Consider the following 23,170-nt stretch of genomic DNA (forward strand, 5'->3'; position numbering starts at 1 on the left):
TCTCAAAGTTCTTGTTTTAGTATCCATCATCTGCCTAATTTTGAATTTGAAATTTGATATATGCTATATATGTGATCGTGTACAAACGAACAGCACTATGAAATGGCTCAGTGGGTTGCGCAGAAAAAGAGAGGGAAATATAAATGTTGTTGGTCCATCGAGGATTAGACGCAGTGGTTAAGACCCTAGAGCCGTACTTGGGAAGAACAGTAATCCCGGTCCAAGTTTCCTATAGTTTCCCTCGATTGTTTCAAGTGAGAGTGGAGATGATTCCATTTTTAATTCAACGACGATTCCAGAAGACTACTCTTCTACAGCTGACTAAATGTTCAATTTTCAGTTTGTTTCTCTCTGCCTGAAACATCCGTAACTTGCTGCAGCGTTTAAGGCAATAATATAAAATCTTACAATGATTGTCGTCCACCTCTCATTTAGTTACTATGTTCTAGTTGCATGTCGCAAAATGTGCCTTGTGCCGCAGTCAGCCTTGGAGGGCGACAGGCCTTACACGAGTGACCGAGGACATCGCTAATCTTATCTGGCTAGTCCTCTGACTGACTGCGAAGCTATAAAGGCAAGCGAACGTTGGTGGCCGCGGTACTTGAGTCCGACATGAAGGTGCTCACGCTGTTGGTCGCCATCGCAGTCTTGGTGGCATCTGCAAGGGGACAGATGTTCGTGGAGAACGGCAGCAAATGGATCACCAACCCCTACCCAGAGATGCGTGAGTAAGCTGTGGGCCTGCAAGGCCTCGAGGAGCACAACACGATCTAATAGTCCTAAATCGATAGCTAAGAACTCTCAGGTCTGCGTCTCACACCTTTACGACTTTCCCTACCGTTCTCGACCTTTAACGTGGAAATTATCTTGTTGAAAACATCAGATATTCTTGGATTACTGTTACAAGGGAAATCTACATCATTTCATATTAAACGGTCGAATTTGGCTGTGGAGTTTCGATCTTGTATAACACTTGGCAGTGTGCCTCGAAAAGCAGTCGAACTATCACGACACATCACGCCGTGAATGTAATTCTCGAGCATCCGCGCTCTTGAGTTCAGTGTATTTTACTTTCTTTCACTAAAATTCACTAACGTACGAGACTGATGGCCTCTCTATTGACACTGAGATTCTTCAACTCCGAAGCATTACTACTGTGTGCCGGCAGGTTAGCTCAGCGTGTTCGGTCAGTAATAAAAAAAACTGAGTAAAGGAATCAACGATCAACTTGAATGGATGTCTTGTGACGTCCGCCCAGACCAAACGCAACGAACAATATCACCGGTAAAAAAAAAAAAAAAAAAAAAAAAAAAAAACCTGCTGAGTTGTACCACTGCTGTTACTGCAGCTGGATTGCCAATTAAATGAATCACTGATATAGAGCATAACGAGCCTTTTTAATCTCATAACAAATCTTACACTTACGTTCTTCTCAAATGATTAACAGAACCAAAAACGTTTATAAAAGATTCTAGCCATAATGTGCTTCATGCAGTAATACCATTGAGGGAACATGAATAGGGTCTGTTTTGTATCGCCCACAGCATAATGTCACTAAAATTCTGAAAAACCTCTGGCAAACGCTATAAGATGGTGAAACGTACAGTTCAAGTCTACTAGAACCTGTGCTAAATGAGGAATCTAGGAATATACTACAACCCCTTACGTATCCTTCCCGTGTGGACCACGAAGACAAAAGAGGAGTTTAAGAGATTATTCTTCCTGTGCTCCATTCGCGAACTGAACGGAAAAAAAAACCTCGTCGTGTTACATTGAATATAAAAGGCGAAAGAGAGAAAGGGCGATAATAATTATGAGATGGACAACGAAAATCGGCGAAGCCTATGTTATAGCCCTAACTTTAACACGAAATTATGTGATCGCGGAAAAGTGATTCATCAGTTTTGTGCCTCAGAATTAACTTCACAATGAAATGGCATTCATAAACCGGCATCGGGCTTCGTTATCATGCATCTGAATAAGATACGTTCGTTTTCTGGAACATGCTGTTAGCACTTAAGGCTTCAACAATGGCGGCCGATTTATTGCGTCATCGTATTAAGACGACCAACATGCGAAAAACATTTAAAAAAATATCACATGAGGACCAGGAGTATATTAAACAGTACAAATGAGTAAAGTAAATATCCATATTCCTGCAATTTAGCTTATTTAAAATAACATCAAAAGAGACCACCTTCTATTCCACCCGTTCGCTAAGACGGCTACGACGGAAGAGAATGCAAGACAGCACTGAGACAATAGTATTTGTCCTAAAAAAAAATTCGGAGCAGAAGGAAGTCATAGAATACACCTCTGATATCTGGAAGTTGTGATGATGATAATGAACTGTGGAATTACAGTACAGTGAGAAGTACCCACTACTACCACTGCGTTTCACACTGCTTTACAGCGTACAGATGTAGAACAAAAAACATACGAGCTGTCATGGGTGAGCGAAATAAATATCTTAACCGATGCTGACGAGGAGAACACGTCAAGAGCTATCACTTGATTTTCCAGGAACTTCACTCGGTGGAAGAGGAGTCAAAATAAGAGAAAACGTGTCTCAAATTATCCGTGGATACTCGACCGTTTCTGACAAAACCGATGGTCAAAGTTTACGAGTTATTGCCGAGGCACTTTATGTGCCTTTTACTGCCCGACATGTTCAGATGAAATGGTGATTAACGTCACGGCTCTACAATTTTACGGTCCTTGTTCGAAACCCGATTAATGTTTTTATTTCCATAGAGAGTTACCACACGAATGTTTCTTACAAAATTATGGGCTACAAGGGCATTATATTAATTGTAAAATTACAACTGGAATTCACAGTAAGTGTCATACATTTGTTGTATAATATACGGTATGTTGCATGGCATGTGGATGGGTTACAATCTTTTTAAATTATCATATTATGATATTTCATTCTCATATCGCGTCTTGCATTAATTCTTATATTTTACACATGTATGTATTGTTCAGGAAGATTTGGACCGTTCCCTTGAATAACACCGATCGCAAAAACATTCGAAACATAAATATTCCGAACCCCACGAACATCACGCAAAGGCAGGTTTGCCACAGTGACATTTCTTTATATGAATCTGACTCGGAAAAGAAATGTCAATAACATTTCTGAAGATTTTGCGCGTTGGCAACAATTTCACGGCCAACCATACATGATGGATCACTTTGCCGAAAACTCGCGCTTGAAACTGATTATGTATCAAAATACACTACAGAAATTTCGCCGAAAACGATCTCAAATAATGTTCTCATTCTTTTTTTGATTCATTCATCTGACGTACAGTTAGTAGACCAATAAAGACAACGTTATTTCAATATACATAGGAAAACATTCGTATAATAATCTTCTACAGACATGAGTATATAACTGAAAAACAAAACAAACTAATACAGCACTTGCTGTGTTCTCGTCGTAGTCGTGATTTATTACGTCTTTGACGATATTCCATCCGTACAGGATAATCAGAAACTGGAAAGCTTGTAAGAGTGTTGCAGGGTAGGTTGTGCTGAGAAATGACTGTTAAGAAATAAATTAGATGCGCTGCCGAGTTTCCGAGTTAATTTGCACCGACGTTAGCGTGTCAGGCGTTTGCGCGCGCAGATTCAAGCGGCCCGCCAAGTACAATTAATGTCAGTTGTGCTCATTGCATAGATTACAGCTCACGAGACTGTTCAGCTTTTGGCTCTGGTTCGATCCTTACTACCACTTCATGTCAAATTTTTATATTCATCTCTTGTTCAGTTTTAGGAAATCAAACGGAATACACGTTTGGCGACACAGTCTCTGGCGGGCCGCTTGAATTTTGGCGCGCAACGGCCTGATTGGATAACTTCAATGCTAATTAAGTCAGAAATGCCACAATGTACAGAATTTAATTCTTAACAGTATTTTTCAACACAAGATACAATGAGACATTCTTTCATGCTTTTCAGTCTTGTTTCTGACCACCCTCTACGCAGACGACCTAATTTAGTTGTTTAGCTATCCTTGCACAGAACGCTCATTGTATTATTCTGAGAAAAATCAACAAAAATTATAATTCAGATTTCTCAGAATATATAAATTGAGTTTTCAAAAGTCTCAGTGCGGGTTGTCCTGTTTGAAGATGTGTCGTTCACGACACGAGAATTTTGGGCTAAATGTAGCTCATGGCAAGAGTGTAGACACAGTATCTGTGCAGTCTGCTAAATATACAGCGAACATGGCAGCACGTCTCGAGCTAATTTACTTTACGCTGGGCATGATAATCGATGCAAAACGCACGAATCGTAGCATATCAAAGATTACACACCGCGACCACAGGCATTGATCTATACGTGAGTCAAATATAAAGTTGTAAGATTACTGTAAGCTAGTGTAGAGCATCGTAATTAAGTGTAGAATACGGTAGTTTTCCTAGTAGCTTTGGTCAGTTAGGATCGTATCCGCATTACCTGTATGCTAAGTGTGTTGCATACTTGTCACGCAATACCTCGTTTCGATCACTTTGCGTGTGAGATCAGTCTGTTACTAGGTTCCCCTAGAAACTGGAAGCGGTGAACCATCTAGAAACAGAGAGGTTATATAAATGGCAGCATAACCTATGGATCATTTATGTTCTACATAGTTATCCTGTCTGTTGATTAAAGGTAAACAATATTCACAGCGAAATTGAAATGTCAATGTTTAATTCTGATTTTATTTGTAAATTGTTGATTTGTAACATGAAACAGAGAAACGATGTAGTAAAAATTTAAAAATGCAGATTTATGAAAAACGTTAGAAGAAACAATTTCCTAAGAAAAGGCAAAATTTACAAAGTCCAAAACAAAAACATCAAATATCGCTTCAATATTTTCAATGTTTCTATTATTCATAAACAGCTTTCGCACTTACCAATAGTAACACGGAAGTCCTGCCTTTGATCACGATGAACACTGCTGAGCACATAATAATAATAAGACCGGGGTGGACCAAAACTATCAACCGAAATCCACTAACGTTTGCCTGGTATCCAGCGGTTAGGGGCCAGAGTCTGTTCGCCTAGATGCTGTGGCTGCAGCAACCTTCTTGATCTCGACAATCAAGTCGTATTCCTCATGATCTTTCCTCGGAAGGACCACCACCAAGTTAGTTTTTAACTTGAAAACCAAAAATGATGATAACAATGAATCCACTACCCCGGGCACCAGTCGCAAGGCTGACTTTACCTGGTCATCGGATTCCGGGGGACCAGGAGCATCATGTTACGCCTAAGGTTGAGAACCAGACGACGTCCAAATTATTACACACAAAAAAAGACACTTCCGCGGTACACTTAATACTAATACTCTCTTCCAACTGGGCAAGATCAAACAACTTACAGACGTGTTGCAAAAATTCCAGATCAAAATACTTGCAATCCAGGAAACACGTTTTCCGAACGAAAACCATTTTGACACAGACAACTACAGGATCTACAAAGGAAAACCAGCAGTTAAAACTAATGAGAAACGCTCCGGTCGCAGGTTCGAATCCTGCCTCGGGCATGGATGTGTGTGATGTCCTTAGGTTAGTTAGGTTTAATTAGTTCTAAGTTCTAGGCGACTGATGACCTCAGAAGTTAAGTCGCATAGTGCTCAGAGCCATTTGAACCATTTGAACTAATGAGAAAGGACTCAAACAGTTTGGTACAGCATTTGTAGTCCACAAATCTATCAGCGACTCTGTCATTGACTTCCAGTCTGCTTCAGAGCGTGTATGAACGCTCTCCGTCAAATCGACCAACAAAGCATATACCTTGATCAACGCACACGCACCCACAAATAACTATAACAAGAAGAACCCCCAGAAAGTGGATGACTTGTGGAATGACCTTGAAGAGACGACAAACAAAATTGCCAAACCCCATGTATTAATCTTGTTAGGCGACTTTAACGCACAATTAGGCAAAGAGAAAAATTACAAGAAAATCACAGTAATCCATACAGCTCACAAGAGAACTAACAAGAATGGGGAAAGATTGATAAGCTTTTGCGAAAATGTCGGCCTCGTAATTATGTCAACACAATTCAAAAAACCCAACAAGAAACTGTATACTTAGAAGTCGCCCAACACAATGTTGGGTGAATTCCAGATAGACCATGTGGCATCTCCAAGAGTAACACAGCAGAAGATTTTTTGAATCAGACCACCGTCTTCTACAGATAAAGACCAGATTACAACCCAACAGAAAAAAGCCAAAACTAAACAAATTGCTGAGACCAGACCCCGAATACATAAAACTCAACATGGAAAACATCTTACAGGAAATTAGTCAGACAAACGTCACAAACTGAAAAGAACTTGTGGACGTCCTCAGATCCGCGATGAAATTGGGTCAACCCCCGAGAAGTAGAAAACACAGGTCGTGAAATATAATATGTAACCAAGCAATAGAATAAAGAACCAATGCCTGCAAAAACTTCAATAGTCACAAAACATCAGAAAAATGGCAACAACTTCCAGTAATCCGAAAACAAACATCGAAAACTATTCGGAGGGAAAAAAGAAATTATGACAAATGGCGATTAGATGAGATAGAACAAGACTTTAAGAAGAGTAACACCAGGAATTTTTATAAGACGTTTAAAGAACATATTGCAGGATACCAGCGACCCAATCTTTGCTTCAAGAAACCGGATGGTTCACTAGAAACTAACACGAAGAATAACTGCCAAATCTTCGCAGACTATTTCAACAAACTTCTCAACTGTGAAAGACCTACAGAGGATATTCACTACCAGACGTCTACACCAAATTCCGACCCTAAACCACAAACCATCAACGAGATAGTAGAAATTATCAAGACACTGAAAAAGAATAGAGCCCCAGGAAAAGGTGGAATTATTGCAGAACTATGGAAACTAAATGATGAAAAATTAACAGGAAAAATCCGCAAAATCATATTAAACATTTGGGAAACAGAACAGATCCCTTCTGAATGGAAATGCGCACTCATCCATCCACTTTACAAAAAAGGGGACAAAACTGACCCAAATAATTACAGTGGTATCTCAGTCGTGCTGGTCACATACAAAATCCTATCAAAAGTTCTCATGAATAGATTAGAAGAACAAGCTGACCCACAAATAGGAGAATACCAGACTGGTTTTCGCAAGGGACGATCATGCATAAAACAGATCTGGAATCTGAAAATGATCCTCCAGATGAGAAACACCCGAAACACACTGGTCACTTTTGTAGATTTTAAAAAGGCCTACGACTCAATAGACAGAGTAGCGCTCTGCACCACCTTGAAGAATTCAGTATTGACAGAAAGACAAGAGCAATCATTCGGCAAATATTAACTGACACAGTTTCCAAGGTTAAATTCCTAGGGGATATCTCTGAACCACTTGAAATCCAAACTGGAGTGCGACAGGGTGACGGACTTTCACCATTACTCTTTAATATCATTCTTGAAAAAATTATCAGGACATGGGAAAAAGAAGTCAAAGGAATCCAAATTGGCATTAGAAAAGATAATAGATTCAATCTGAAGTGTTTAACTTTTGCAGATGACCTTGCAATCCTCACAAATAATAGAAAATAAGACACTAACGCCATAGAGAAGTTACACGAAATTGCACATAGAATTGGCCAGCAAATTTCGTATGAGAAAACCCAGTACATAGAAAGAGTGCCACAAGACAAATTGCCTATTTGGAACTATTATAACAAAAAGTCCATATGCATTAACGCAAAATTGAGGCACTACAACACTCGTACTTCCGGAGGCACTGTATGCATCTGAAACAACACAAATAGGTGGGCAAACAAAAAGCAAAGAAATGGAGAAACAAGAAAGGAAAATTCTCAGGAAAATTTTTGGCCCGATACAAGAGCAAGGAATCTGGAAGAAAAGACCAACATCAGAATTACATAAATACACAGACAAGATTACGGATACGATAAGGAAAAGAAGAATGCAGTTCTACGGACATATCCACAGGATGAATGAAAACAGAATTTCAAAGCGAATTCTTAAAGTTATCAACTCTGGCAGGGGAAAAACAAAATGGATAAAAGAAGTTGACCTCAGACAAGCACACATAACAGTAAACGATGCAGAAAATAGAACTGAATTCAGGAACAACATCAAAAAACATAAATTTGACACCACAACACAGAAGAGACCAGGATGCAAATGGACAGCGGAGCGAAAGAAACAACACAGTGAACACATGAAGAAAATTTGGGCTCAGAAAAAACATAAACAATCATCATAAAGGAATTCAAGTTCAAACGCTCTCTTTAAATGGGAATAATCGAAAATAATAATAACAGATTTTTATGTGTCTGTATATGTAAACTGTACGTGCATGAAAAGGAATTGCTTTGGTTACATAACATCGCTAAAGTAAAGCGATCAACTATTGTTTTTTACCTATAAACTGCAATTTATATATTGTAATGATATAAAATACTAAACAGACCACCCCTGAACGATATGCGACTATATTTTTTAATACAGCAGGGTTGTTTAGTCGTGACTGCCATCGTCAGATTATCTGTGGAAATACATAGTTGAGTCAATATTTCAGATTTTGAAGTAGATAACGTATTATAGACTTATGCTTTGCTACATACGTCAGGTGGTCTTTATGTCGATAAGATATCGCTGTCTTAGTTGCTGTCACTCTGTATAAGTTTACTCTTTTGATGTTTGTGGAGCTATAGCTTGTGTTAAGCTGTATCTGGAGCACTTATCTCTGAAGTCTACCAATTACAGAAGTTGCTTAACAGTTGTATTGACTGTTGAGTTAGCGATTTTAATGTGGTTACAGGCTGTTTGTTTCTATGATATTCTGTAGATCATATCTTTGTTCCAACCAGCTGTATTATTGCTGTTACGTAAATGTCGTACAATATAATGGGGAATTCTTAAAATTTGTCTGACTGAAGAAAAAAATTGTTAAATTAGTTGGAAGTACAAAATTCAGCTAGCAATGCATAAAGAAGACAATTATTACTACGTATGTGAACATCAAGAGCGTCACAAAATCTGCAGTTATACCAACCGTCAAACAACATGCGCCAAATTTATGGATGCAACAAGAAACCAAGCATCAAAACCATCACAAAGTGTACCTCAATCAAGATACGTACCTTCACATTTAGACCTTAGTAAGAGTATCAGCCCACTTGTGTTTGTCCCAAAATTTATAAGTAAAGATGTACACATTATTAGCCATAAAGTACGATTTACACATAAAAATAAAGTTCAAAAAGTTAGAAAAATGAAATACCGTACAAAAAGTTCACCTCAAACTCCCCCATTCCAGTTTTAAAACATAACAGAATACCTGACTTACATAGTATTCACAAAGGACGAAAAAAATCTATTAGATAATATTTTAAAATATAATCTAGAACCCAAATTTCGCAACAGTGTGAAGAAAAGGACTTATAGCATCAACTAAAATAGCAATTGATGCAGCTGGATTACCTATAAAGCCACAAAACGAAATCGCTATTAGGATAGCGAATGCAATAGGAAAAGAAAGAAGGAATAATTACAAAATCCACTACAAAGGCTATATGATATTACGCCAAATTCATGATAAAATAGTAGCTAATAACGCAATAACAATAAAGCCAGACAATGGTATTAGTTTAGTCATACTAAAACGAAATGACTATATGCAAAAGTAAGTGACTATATCACACTAAATAACATCATACAAATCACGAGAAACCCTACAAACAAGTATGCAGCACAAACTAAAAAAAATCATCAAACAGTGTAATAATATTCTGTCTACAAAAAACAGTGTGTTTGGTAATGAACCCTAGAACACCTAAATTATGTGGACCGAAAATTCATAAAATATCCATCCAGTTACGATTGTATAAACAGTCCCTCATACTTGCTTAGATAAAAACTACATGACATTTAGGGAAACTATACACTTTTTAATAAAGAATACATTCAAAAATTCTAGATTTCTAGCAGAAAAGTAAATGACATCAAAATCCCAAAACTGTCAAATTTGTCTCATTTCATATCAGAAATCTCTATACAAACATTCCAATTGTTGAAATAATTACCGTAATAGAACGTTTCAGAAAAACCAGCACAAAGCACAATGGGCCTCAATGAAATCGTTGAGTTATTAAATTTAATACTGCAACAAAATTAGTTTCTTTTCGATGGTAAATTTTGTATTCAAACAGATGATGTAGCCGTGGGATACAGCATAGCAGGCGTAACAGCAGACATTTTCTTAAATAATTTATAAGAGAAATTCATTCCTCCCATAATCACAATCTCCAAAGTCGTATACTGCTACAGATATGTTGACGACACACTGATGTTAATAGATGGAGATAATGAAGACACCCAGCTACTACATGATTCTCTCAACACTCTACACCCCAAAATAAAATTCACAACAGAACTGGAAAGTAGCAAAACAATAAATTACCTGCATTTCACTATAAAAAGGCATCAGTTATGTACACAAGCTCGACATTTATCGGATACTGACCATTTTCATGTTATGCTTAATCGGTTAACAAATCAGCATTTGGAACAAGACACCATACTAAAAGAGATACAAATCCTAAAATACGTTGCAGAACGAAATCATTTTGATCTGGATGTTGAGATGATGGAAGCCGCCCGCTCCGTCTTGCTGAAGGAATTCTCAATCTCGGTGGAATGTCAATGAGGCATCCCGCAGGACCTGCTGGTGAAAGGTGACCTTGACCGAAACTGTAACACGCTGTGGCACCACACCTGAAACTAAGACCTCACTCACCCCTCTCGTCCTGCTAGCGCCAACAATTGCGGCAAAAAACCCTAAACTTTCATTACCAAACACAAAGACTTAAAGTTCAATAAATAGATAAATTTTATTCAACCTTCCCTACTTTAAATACACTCCTGGAAATGGAAAAAAGAACACATTGACACCGGTGTGTCAGACCCACCATACTTGCTCCGGACACTGCGAGAGGGCTGTACAAGCAATGATCACACGCACGGCACAGCGGACACACCAGGAACCGCGGTGTTGGCCGTCGAATGGCGCTAGCTGCGCAGCATTTGTGCACCGCCGCCGTCAGTGTGAGCCAGTTTGCCGTGGCATACGGAGCTCCATCGCAGTCTTTAACACTGGTAGCATGCCGCGACAGCGTGGACGTGAACCGTATGTGCAGTTGACGGACTTTGAGCGAGGGCGTATAGTGGGCATGCGGGAGGCCGGGTGGACGTACCGCCGAATTGCTCAACACGTGGGGCGTGAGGTCTCCACAGTACATCGATGTTGTCGCCAGTGGTCGGTGGAAGGTGCACGTGCCCGTCGACCTGGGACCGGACCGCAGCGACGCACGGATGCACGCCAAGACCGTAGGATCCTACGCAGTGCCGTAGGGGACCGCACCGCCACTTCCCAGCAAATTACGGACACTGTTGCTCCTGGGGTATCGGCGAGGACCATTCGCAACCGTCTCCATGAAGCTGGGCTACGGTCCCGCACATCGTTAGGCCGTCTTCCGCTCACGCCCCAACATCGTGCAGCCCGCCTCCAGTGGTGTCGCGACAGGCGTGAATGGAGGGACGAATGGAGACGTGTCGTCTTCAGCGATGAGAGTCGCTTCTACCTTGGTGCCAATGATGGTCGTATGCGTGTTTGGCGCCGTGCAGGTGAGCGCCACAATCAGGACTGCATACGACCGAGGCACACAGGGCCAACACCCGGCATCATGGTGTGGGGAGCGATCTCCTACACTGGCCGTACACCACTGGTGATCGTCGAGGGGACACTGAATAGTGCACGGTACATCCAAACCGTCATCGAACCCATCGTTCTACCATTCCTAGACCGGCAAGGGAACTTGCTGTTCCAACAGGACAATGCACGTCCGCATGTATCCCGTGCCACCCAACGTGCTCTAGAAGGTGTAAGTCAACTACGCTGGCCAGCAAGATCTCCGGATCTGTACCCCATTGAGCATGTTTGGGACTGGATGAAGCGTCGTCTCACGCGGTCTGCACGTCCAGCACGAACGCTGGTCCAACTGAGGCGCCAGGTGGAAATGGCATGGCAAGCCGTTCCACAGGACTACATCCAGCATCTCTACGATCGTCTCCATGGGGGAATAGCAGCCTGCATTGCTGCGAAAGGTGGATATACACTGTACTAGTGCCGACATTGTGCATGCTCTGTTGCCTGTGTCTATGTGCCTGTGGTTCTGTCAGTGTGATCATGTGATGTATCTGACCCCAGGAATGTGTCAATAAAGTTTCCCCTTCCTGGGACAATGAATTCACGGTGTTCTTATTTCAATTTCCAGGAGTGTAGTACGCGTATGCCCCTTTAAGGCCTCTGGTGTGCGATGCCAACGCCAGGAAGCCAACAACTGGACACTACTATTTGTTTACGTAACACAGACCTCAAGGGCGGCAGGCAACGTAAATACCAGGGCTTAATTTTATCAATCAGACAACTTAAATGTCAGGCGAAGCAGAGCTAAAGCTTCAGAAACAAAACTTTTAAAACTTATAATACTTTGAAAAAGGCTTACGACTGTCCAAGCTCATAACTGCTCTGCTCAGTTTCAAATAAGTTACTGCCACACGGGCTGCCCAGCACGCCCACACAATCACATAATCAGCTACAGATGCCGATAAAGGTAACCATAACTGGCGTAGCCGCACAATCAATGGCGAACACTATACAGGCTTTAGAGCAACTGACTCTAGGGAGCTGTGAAGAACAAGTCAAATAAGAAAGTGCGAGCATGCCCAGATCAGTGCTTACGGTCAAGCACCCTTAATTAAAGTAACTAATTGCTGTGGTGCACCACATCACTATTCTACAAAAGCGAAGCGCCTCGCTACTCACAAATTGCCCCGCAATAACAACCGCCACAAAAGGCGATTAAACAACACTATAAAAATCTTTAAAATTAACTCAACAACACCAATACCAATTAAATACAAGACATCTCACCTCATAACGCCCTGCACTGTCGAGAACGGACCGACCATGCGACAACACTCACCTGGGACGCGTCCATGTCCAGGTTCCAAGTTTCAACGTTTTGGAAAAGCAAACCAAGGCAGCAGCCCATCAATTCCTCACTTTTTGATTAGCCCGATAACAACAAGTCAGAGGAAATCGTGGCGTACCACACTCCTGAGAGGTGACCACTAACAAATTAACGGTCGTTCCCTTCATTTTACGATGGCAGGTACGCGTAATAACACTCATTTCCAAATAATAGACTTAAACAACGAACACTGCTGTCATAAGCGGTCCTGAGAGTAGTCCACCACAGAACTTCTTGACGCTGTATTGGTGTTTCCTTCTTATGACTTGAAGTAAACGTTTTCGAGTCGTCTTTCACCACTTAAATGCACCGTTAGCAATCTTGCCGACAACAGTGAAGCTACATACAACAGAGAGTGACCGATCACTGAATATCCACCACTCTTTACTACAAATTACGCAGGCCTCTACCTTCACTGCGCCGGCCGTTGTGGCCGAGCGGTTCTAGGCGCTTCAGTCCGGAACCGCGCGACTGCTACGGTCGCAGGTTCGAATCCTGCCTCGGGCATGGATGTGTGTGATGTCCTTAGCTTAGTTACGTTTAAGTAGTTCTAAGTATAGGGGACTGATGACCTAAGATGTTAAGTCCCATAGTGCTTGGAACCATTTTCAACCACAGCTCTGGCCAACAACAACTCTGTCTCGCTGCCGCAGTGCCCCTATCCAACACTGTGCTCATAAACACTGAGAGCCTGGCCAAGCGTGTATCGTAACTCGTGGCCACCGCGAACGCCACTAGGGCCACGACACCGCAACGTGGGCACACAGGACGTCAAACAGTCCGTGGAATTCAGAGGAACTATGCAAGGTGGCGCAACGGGACGAATTCCTAATTTATGGGCGAGGAGATCAACCGGCAAAGCCCTTCACAACTGTCCTCTAAGGCCTCCGGCAGGACACCATCCCTCACTAGCAGCGTGTAGTGGAGGACTCCGCTTCGAGTACCATCTCTGACATCAGTATGGTTGTCCAAACAATCACAGAACTTATTGTAGGCTTTTAGTTTCTTTAGTTTCCTTTTGCTGGAATCCATAGCTCGCAAAAATTTGAAAAATAACAGAATCTTTTCTTGTTCCACCTTAGGTTCTTTATTAGTGAGTTAGTCTATTGTTTCGTTGAAACTATGTGGTTCCACAGACTCAGACTGCATACATACATCTGTGATGTATGTATGTAGACTGAAGTCTACACTAGGCGGATGCGCTAATCAACCGTGACGCAGTGGCTTTGCATAACTGCACGGACTAGCAGTTAGCTCATCTGCCTAGTGAACTGAAGACTCGGATTAGAATTCCAACATTGGTACCAATTTTCATATAGTTTCATTTGATTGACTCACCTATGTTGGGTTTCAGGAGGGATCACCCGTTTTGTTCTATTACTGATGGAGAGTCTCTGCAATGCTGTCCCAGTTTAGGTTCAAATGGTTCAAATGACTCTGAGCACTATGCGACTTAACTTCTGAGGTCATCAGTCGCCTAGAACTTAGAACTAATTAAACTTCACTAAGGACATCACACACAGCCATGCCCGAGGCAGGGTTCGAACCTGCTACCGTAGCGGTCCCCCCCCCCCCCCCCCCCCATGAATCATTGACCTTGCCGTTGGTGGGGAGGCTTGCGTGCCTCAGCGATACAGATGGCCGTACCGTAGGTGCAACCACAACGGAGGGGTATCTGTTGAGAGGCCAGACAAACATGTGGTTCCTGAAGAGGGGCAGCAGCCTTTTCAGTAGTTGCAGGGGCAACAGTCTGGATGATTGACTGATCTGGCCTTGTGACATTAACCAAAACGGCCTTGCTGTGCTGGTACTGCGAACGGCTGAAAGCAAGGGGAAACTACAGCCGTAATTTTTCCCGAGGACATGCAGCTTTACTGTATGATTAAATAATGATGGCGTCCTCTTGGGTAAACTATTCCGGAGGTAAAATAGTCCCCCATTCGGATCTCCGGGCGGGGACTACTCAAGAGGACGTCGTTATCAGGAGAAAGAAAACTGGCATTCTACGGATCGGAGCGTGGAATGTCAGATCCCTTAATCGGGCAGGTAGGTTAGAAAATTTAAAAAGGGAGATGGATAAGTTAAAGTTAGATATTGTGGGAATTAGTGAAGTTCGGTGGCAGGAGGAACAATACTTTTGGTCAGGTGATTCCAGGGTTAAAGGGCGCTGCAGTCTGGAACCGCAAGACCGCTACGGTCGCAGGTTCGAATCCTGCCTCGGGCATGGATGTTTGTGATGTCCTTAGGTTAGTTAGGTTTAACTAGTTCTAAGTTCTAGGGGACTAATGATCTCAGCAGTTGAGTCCCATAGTGCTCAGAGCCATTTGAACCATTTTTTTTTATTACAGGGTTATAAATACAAAATCAAATAGGGGTAATGCAGGAGAAGGTTTAATAATGAATAAAAAAATAGGAGTGCGGGTTAGCTACTACAAACAGCATAGTGAACGCATTATTGTGGCCAAGATAGACACAAAGCCCATGCCTACTACAGTAGTACAAGTTTATATGCCAACTAGCTCTGCAGATGATGTAGAAATTGATGAAATGTATGACGAGATAAAAGAAATTATTCAGGTAGTGAAGGGAGACCAAAATTTAATAGTCATGGGTGACTGGAATTCGTCAGTAGGAAAAGGGAGAGAAGGAAACATAGTAGGTGAATATGGATTGGGGGGAAGAAATGAAAGAGGAAGCCGCCTTGTAGAATTTTGCACAGAGCATAACTTAATCATAGCTAACACTTGGTTCAAGAATCATGAAAGAAGGTTGTATACATGGAAGAAGCCTGGAGATACTGACAGGTTTCAGATAGATCATATAACGCTAAGACAGAGATTTAGGAACCAGGTTTTAAATTGTAAGACATTTTCAGGGGCAGATGTGGACTCTGACCACAATCTATTGGTTATGAATTGCAGATTGAAACTGAAGAAACTGCAAAAAGGTGGGAATTTAAGGAGATGGGACCTGGATAAACTGAAAGAACCAGAGGTTGTAGAGAGTTTCAGGGAGAGCATAAGGGAACAATTGACAGGAATGGGGGAAAGAAATACAATAGAAGAAGAATGGGTAGCCTTGAGGGATGAAGTAGTGAAGGCAGCAGAGGATCAAGTAGGTAAAAAGACGAGGGCTAATAGAAATCCTTGGGTAACACAAGAAATATTGAATTTAATTGATGAAAGGAGAAAATATAAAAATGCAGTAAATGAAGCAGGCAAAAAGGAATACAAACGTCTCAAAAATGAGATCGACAGGAAGTGCAAAATGGCTAAGCAGGGATGGCTAGAGGACAAATGTAAGGGTGTAGAGGCTTGTCTCACTAGGGGTAAGATAGATACTGCCTACAGGAAAATTAAAGAGACCTTTGGAGAGAAGAGAACCACTTGTATGAATATCAAGAGCTCAGATGGCAACCCAGTTCTAAGCAAAGAAGGGAAGGCAGAAGGGTGGAAGGAGTATATAGAGGGTTTATACAAGGGCGATGTACTTGAGGACAATATTATGGAAATGGAAGAGGATGAAGATGAAATGGGAGATAAGATACTGCGTGAAGAGTTTGACACAGCACTGAAAGACCTGAGTCGAAACAAGGCCCCGGGAGTAGACAACATTCGATTAGAACTACTGATGGCCTTGAGAGAGCCAGTCATGACAAAACTCTACCATCTGGTGAGCAAGATGTATGAGACAGGCGAAATACCCACAGACTTCAAGAAGAATATAATAATTCCAATCCCAAAGAAAGCAGGTGTTGACAGATGTGAAAATTACCGAACTATCAGTTTAATAAGTCACAGCTGCAAAATACTAACGCGAATTCCTTACAGGCGAATGGAAAAACTGGTAGGAGCGGACCTCGGGGAAGATCAGTTTGGATTCCGTAGAAATGTTGGAACACGTGAGGCAATACTAACCTTACGACTTATCTTAGACGAAAGATTAAGAAAAGGCAAACCTACGTTTCTAGCATTTGTAGACTTAGAGAAAGCTTTTGACAACGTTAACTGGAATACTCTCTATCAAATTCTGAAGGTGGCAGGGGTAAAATACAAGGAGCGAAAGGCTATTTACAATTTGTACAGAAACCAGATGGCAGTTATAAGAGTCGAGGGACACGAAAGGGAAGCAGTTGTTGGGAAGGGAGTAAGACAGGGTTGTAGCCTCTCCCCGATGTTATTCAATCTGTATATTGAGCAAGCAGTAAAGGAAACAAAAGAAAAATCTGGAGTAGGTATTAAAATTCATGGAGAAGAAGTAAAAACTTTGAGGTTCGCCGATGACATTGTAATTGTGTCAGAGACAGCAAAGGACTTGGAAGAGCAGTTGAACGGAATGGACAGTGTCTTGAAAGGAGGATATAAGATGAACATCAACAAAAGCAAAACGAGGATAATGGAATGCAGTCAAATTAAATCGGGTGATGCTGCGGGGATTAGATTAGGAAATGAGACACTTAAAGTAGTAAAGGAGTTTTGCTATTTAGGGAGTAAAATAACTGATGATGGTCGAAGTAAAGAAGATATAAAATGTAGACTGGCAATGGCAAGGAAAGCGCTTCTGAAGAAGAGAAATTTGTTAACATCGAGTATAGATTTAAGTGTCAGGAAGTCGTTTCTGAAAGTATTTGTATGGAGTGTAGCCATGTATGGAAGTGAAACATGGACGATAACCAATTTGGACAAGAAGAGAATAGAAGCTTTCGAAATGTGGTGCTACAGAAGAATGCTGAAGATAAGGTAGGTAGATGACGTAACTAATGAGGAGATATTGAATAGGATTGGGGAGAAGAGAAGTTTGTGGCACAACTTGACTAGAAGAAGGGATCGGTTGGTAGGACATGTTCTGAGGCATCAAGGGATCACAAATTTAGCATTGGAGGGCAGCGTGGAGGGTAAAAATCGTAGAGGGAGACCAAGAGATCAATACACTAAGCAGATTCAGAAGGATGTAGGTTGCAGTAGGTACTGGGAGATGAAGAAGCTTGCACAGGATAGAGTAGCATGGAGAGCTGCATCAAACCAGTCTCAGGACTGAGGACCACAACAACAACAACACCGTAGCGGTCGCTCGGCGCCAGACTGTAGCGCCTAGAACCGCACGGCCACTCCGGCCGGCCTCCAGTTTAGGGGGGATACAAAGTGGGCCGAGGCGTGATTGGGAATTTGGATTGAGAAGGTATGCGTACTTGGCTAATCTGCGCAGTTGTGCAGAGCCACTGGGTCGGGATGACATAGAGATTTGCCCATCTGCCTAGTGAGCAGAAGATCCGATTTCCTATCCCGGACTTGGTACGTATTTTGTTCATATTTCAATGTGCATGTATACATCACAGCTATAGTCAGTTGGGCAGAGAACATCCGTGGCAGTTACGAATGGGTTTAGCGCGGCTGCCTCACGCGCCTTTCGCGACGACACATAACGTGGTTTTGTTTCCATTTGCATGACAATGCATCAGCGTTGACACAATTCTAGGCCACTACGGTTTTCAGTGTTGTGATAGCCTTTTGCACTTCACGGTTGAAAGCTGGCCACAGTGCTGTTAGCTGCCAGGGATCTTCTTCTGCCGCGCCTGATTAGCCGAGCGGTCCGAGGCGCTGTAGTCATGGACTGTGCGGCTGGTCCCAGCGGAAGTTCGAGTCCTTCTTCGGGCATGGGTGTGTGTGTTTGTCCTTAGGATAATTTAGGTTAAATAGTGTGTAAGCTTAGGGACTGATGACCTTAGCAGTTAAGTCCCATAAGATTTCACATACATTTGAACATTTTTTTGAACTCCTTCTCTAAGTATTTTAGAGGATACGGATCCTGTACACCTCCCGTAAACTCGATCCTCCTCACCCACTCGTTTCCCTGATCCTCTCCCACCCCCGCCTGCTGCCGCGCCTGTATGCCCAAGTCCCACCTGGTCTCCATCTCTCCACCCTCCTTACCCTCTCCCAAGGTGGCTTCCGCCAGCTCCCCCTCCCTGATGATGTCCTCCTCCCCTCCATCTACCCCTCCTATCAACTTTGATCCTCCCCCCCACCTCCTGTGTCCTTTCCTTTAGGCACCCTCCCTCCCTCCTTTCCCTTCCCTTCTCTTTCCTTTCCCCCCTCCCTCCTCCCCTCTCCCCCGGGCTTCCCCTCCCCATTCCTCCCTCCCCCTCTCTCTCCTTTGCCCATGGCATCTCTGCTCTCCCCTCTCGCTCTCCCACTCCCCTTCCTCCTCCTCCTCTCTTGGCAGGTCCCCAGACTCGCACACGCATAGTGAACATTCGCGCGCCGGAGATCATCGCCTTCTGTGTCTCGTGTGTGTGACGTCGTTTAGTGTTTTTGGTGTCCGCCGTCCCACTACTACGTTCACTTGTGCCGTCGGATTTGTCAGTGTTCTGTGCGCCGTGCCAACGTTTTTTCAGTGTTGTTATCGTCACGTGTGAACGACTCCGTGTTTTTTGTGTCTCTGTGACCTCTCTCTTTTGCCCGTCACTTTGTTCATTATCATTCTCCGTTTTTATACTATTGTAAAACGCTATGGCTGAAGAGCGGCGTAGTGTGCCGCTGCCAGCCTACCTGATTTGTACAGGTTTTAAAATAACAATAAAGTAAAAAAAAGTAAAAAAAAAATAAGTATTTTAGTTTATATTGTAGTTGAAGGATGTGAAACGAAAGAACAGACGAATGTATATCATCCATCCATTGCTGATCAAAGCAGTGGAACGTCATCAGATCCATCAGCGAGGAAGAGAACGTGCGTGGACTGTTGCAATAATAGCAAGATAGGTTGCAAGATACCGACTGAGCTCTGAAGTTCAGTTTGATGAAAAGCGTGCACTCCGCCTGGAACTACATGAACCAAGTGATTTATTAAAATTGTTACACAGTGCAAACGCTCATTATTTTCATGAAAACTAATTGTTTAAATGATACAAGATGGAGCAAAGCAACTAGGTTATCGTGTCGGTACCTCTAATTCACAGTATTTAACGTGAAAGTACACAGAATTCCTAGATACTTAAATTAAATTCACGGTCCAGTAAAATTGTATTTGTTTCCTTTGTATCAACAAGGTCCAGTAATTTGATATTACGAAGACTGAGAGAACAATGAAATCACACCAAGTACAACCACTGATACAGTTAATTAGTACAATATAAATGTGGCAAGCCTGTATTGGTAAGGGGTGAGCAAGTGGATAACATCAAACTAGTTTTGAAAGACAACCACATAATTTATTGCTAGTCGGTAGTTGTGTAATTTGTTGTATGAATCTAGTCGCGCAGTTACACATAGTCCCAGACCAAATTTTTTCCAAATAAATTAGTGATGAGCCATGTGAACACTTACATATTTGTAATGACGATTAGTGACTGAATAAAACTCTTAGTTAAGTTGTACCTACATTTCATCCAAGTCTCGAAACACCGCAGGGCAGATTCATCTTACAAACTGTGTGCCGGAAACTGCAGCTGCGAGACGTGTTGCTGCAACCGGATGAGCACCCAACATTAGTTGTGGGACGGGAAAATGTCCCTGATTTCCAAAGTCCCTCCAGCTCTACAGTTCATCAGCACGAGATATCATAAGCCCACAGCAAGTGCGAAAAGTGCTTAATGAAAGGCAAGGCCTGGAGGAACTGCACCGAAAAAGAGTGACTAACTCGCAATCGGCTCGAGACTCCCCTGCTTGTCTTTCTAAATGAACCAATGGGCTACATTCCGCGCACAGAGAAGCAAGTGGACAAATCTTTTCCCAGGCTCGGTGCTAGACTGGCGTCTTCGGCCCCCACAGGACTAAAAGCAAAGGACAGTCTAAATAGGTGTCTGATTCTCATGCAACATACAAAGATGCTGTCTCGGTGCAAATATGTTCTGCCATCACTCCAGGACGGCATCCTTTTACCCAAAAACAGTTTTCGGTTTTTGTAAGACCAGAGAGTGTTCTCTGAAAAACATTGTACGTCCCAACCGAAACCCTGTCTTCCTCTATTTGTCTTCAGAGAACCCCGTTTTCACAGACACTAGTACCTCGTACAACGGGGACGCCCTACTGACTGCATTATTCCCGCACCTGATAATGCAGCACTCTGCCGCATGTGTTGACTCTAGGCCAGCAAACCCCTGTTGCACTTGGAACCTCCTCTTTGGGATGACTGCCGGGTAAACCAAGACCAACTTCCCCATTCCACTTATTCCAGAAGCTTACACAGAACCACGAACAAGCACACAGTTGGCATTGCAGAAAAATAAACACTGTATACACTAGAATCTGAAAGATATAATAAGGAAGAGATAAAATGAAACGGCAGATGGATTATGCAACCGTTCATAAATCCCTGTGAATCAGTTTGTCATCACAAGGGTGTTTCAGTTACTTTCCAAATCAGCATACTATTGCCCCTCTCAAAGTTACTTGACGAAACGCAGCAACCAGTTACCTTTTGTGTAACTTTCTATATGACAAGACGCATTTTGGTCTTCCAACTGGCAAAATAGGTTTATATCTCAGTCAATGTCAGTCAATGTACAGTTTTTATTGACTGCCTGTTTTCTATAATTTGTGTACCAGCTGTCTTCCATCATATATGTGGTGACGCCTTCTAGAAAGACACTAGCCGAAATTTAAAACCATATTCAGCATTCATAACTCCCTCCTATCGCCCCCCCCCCCCCCTCCCAGGATAATTCATGTTCTACTCACGAAGGACGATTGAGAAAAATGACTTTCGCTAAAGCTCCATATGACATCTTATTTCTCTGTCTCGTCGTGATCGTTTCACGAGAAGAAATAACATGTTCCTCAACTTTTCTTGGAATGTAAGATCTAGAGATTTCAACAATAAACTTTTCCTTGATGCACAACGGTTCTCTCGTAGCGTCTACCACTGGATTTTGTGAAACGTCTACCCAACACTTGTATTAATCCTACTTTGTAAAGCCCGCAGACTGATGAACAGGCTTTTTTTATTTATTTTAGGTTGCTCCAGATGTTTACTCTCCTAGATGTATTATGGTAGTTACTGTTTGCAGTGACCTGTCACCTATAGTCTAATCGAACAGTAGTGGATCTCCTTCCCTTTTTTTTGCACAAAACGTAACATTTATTTACTTTCACGGTCAACTACCACCCCCCCGCCCCCCCCCCCCCCCCCCCGTATCAATCATTGATCCTCTGTAGGCTTTCCTTCATTTCGCTACAGGCTTCTTTCTGGTGCTGCAACCGTCCTATAGAAAATGGCATCGTCCGTAAATAGCCTCACGCTCTCTTCATTATCCATCCACTAGGTCACTGACTTAAATTGTAAATAATAACGCCTCTATTTTAATGTATTCTGGAAATTACCTTAACATCAGTCAGTTTTGTACCATTAAGTTCGACGTGCTTAGTTCTGTGTGCAAGGAAGCCCGGCGCCAAGTCAAAAATTTGCTGCAATACTAGCTAACCTCGTATTTTGTTCACTAGACGACAGCTCGAAACTGCATCAAACGCCTTCTGGAAATCAAGGAAATCGATGATTTTTGTAAATAAAGTTTTCACAACGTCACAGTACGTGCGCATCGAACTTCTTTGCCGGCCGAAGTGGCCGTGCGGTTAAAGGCGCTGCAGTCTGGAACCGCAAGACCGCTACGGTCGCAGGTTCGAATCCTGCCTCGGGCATGGATGTTTGTGATGTCCTTAGGTTAGTTAGGTTTAACTAGTTCTCAGTTCTAGGGGACTAATGACCTCAGCAGTTGAGTCCCAGTGCTCAGAGCCATTTGAACCATTTTTTTTAACTTCTTTCACAGTTCTGCAACAGATAGGCATCAGTGCTGTAGGCCCAAAATTATAGGCGTATGTTCGACGTCCTTTCTTGAAAATTGGAATGAACTGCGCCATTTTCTAATCACTTGGCACCCTTAGTTCCTCCACTGACCTACAATAAACTACTGCTAGAAGGGGAGCAAGTTCTTTCTCACAATCTCTGTAGAACCTCACGGGAACCTCATCCGATCCAGATGACTTTCCAGCAGTTTTAGTTGATTTTCCATTCCCCGATCCCTTATCTCATTACCTGCCATTTCGTCATTCGTGCGATAATTGACAGAAGGAAGATTATTGCAGT

At 42.4% G+C, this 23,170-nt stretch overlaps 1 long non-coding RNA gene across 1 annotated transcript in view; it reads left to right on the forward strand.

The window, feature by feature from the left end:
* The first annotated feature begins 607 nt into the window (after positions 1–607).
* LOC126194966 (uncharacterized) overlaps positions 608–23,170 on the forward strand; it is a 33,811-nt gene continuing 11,248 nt past the window's right edge. Inside the window, exon 1 of the long non-coding RNA XR_007538532.1 lies at positions 608–724. This is a non-coding gene — a long non-coding RNA (uncharacterized LOC126194966). The remainder of the gene's footprint in view (positions 725–23,170) is intronic.

The sequence above is a fragment of the Schistocerca nitens genome, chromosome 7 (genome assembly GCF_023898315.1).
Source record: "Schistocerca nitens isolate TAMUIC-IGC-003100 chromosome 7, iqSchNite1.1, whole genome shotgun sequence".
NCBI lineage: Eukaryota > Metazoa > Arthropoda > Insecta > Orthoptera > Acrididae > Schistocerca > Schistocerca nitens.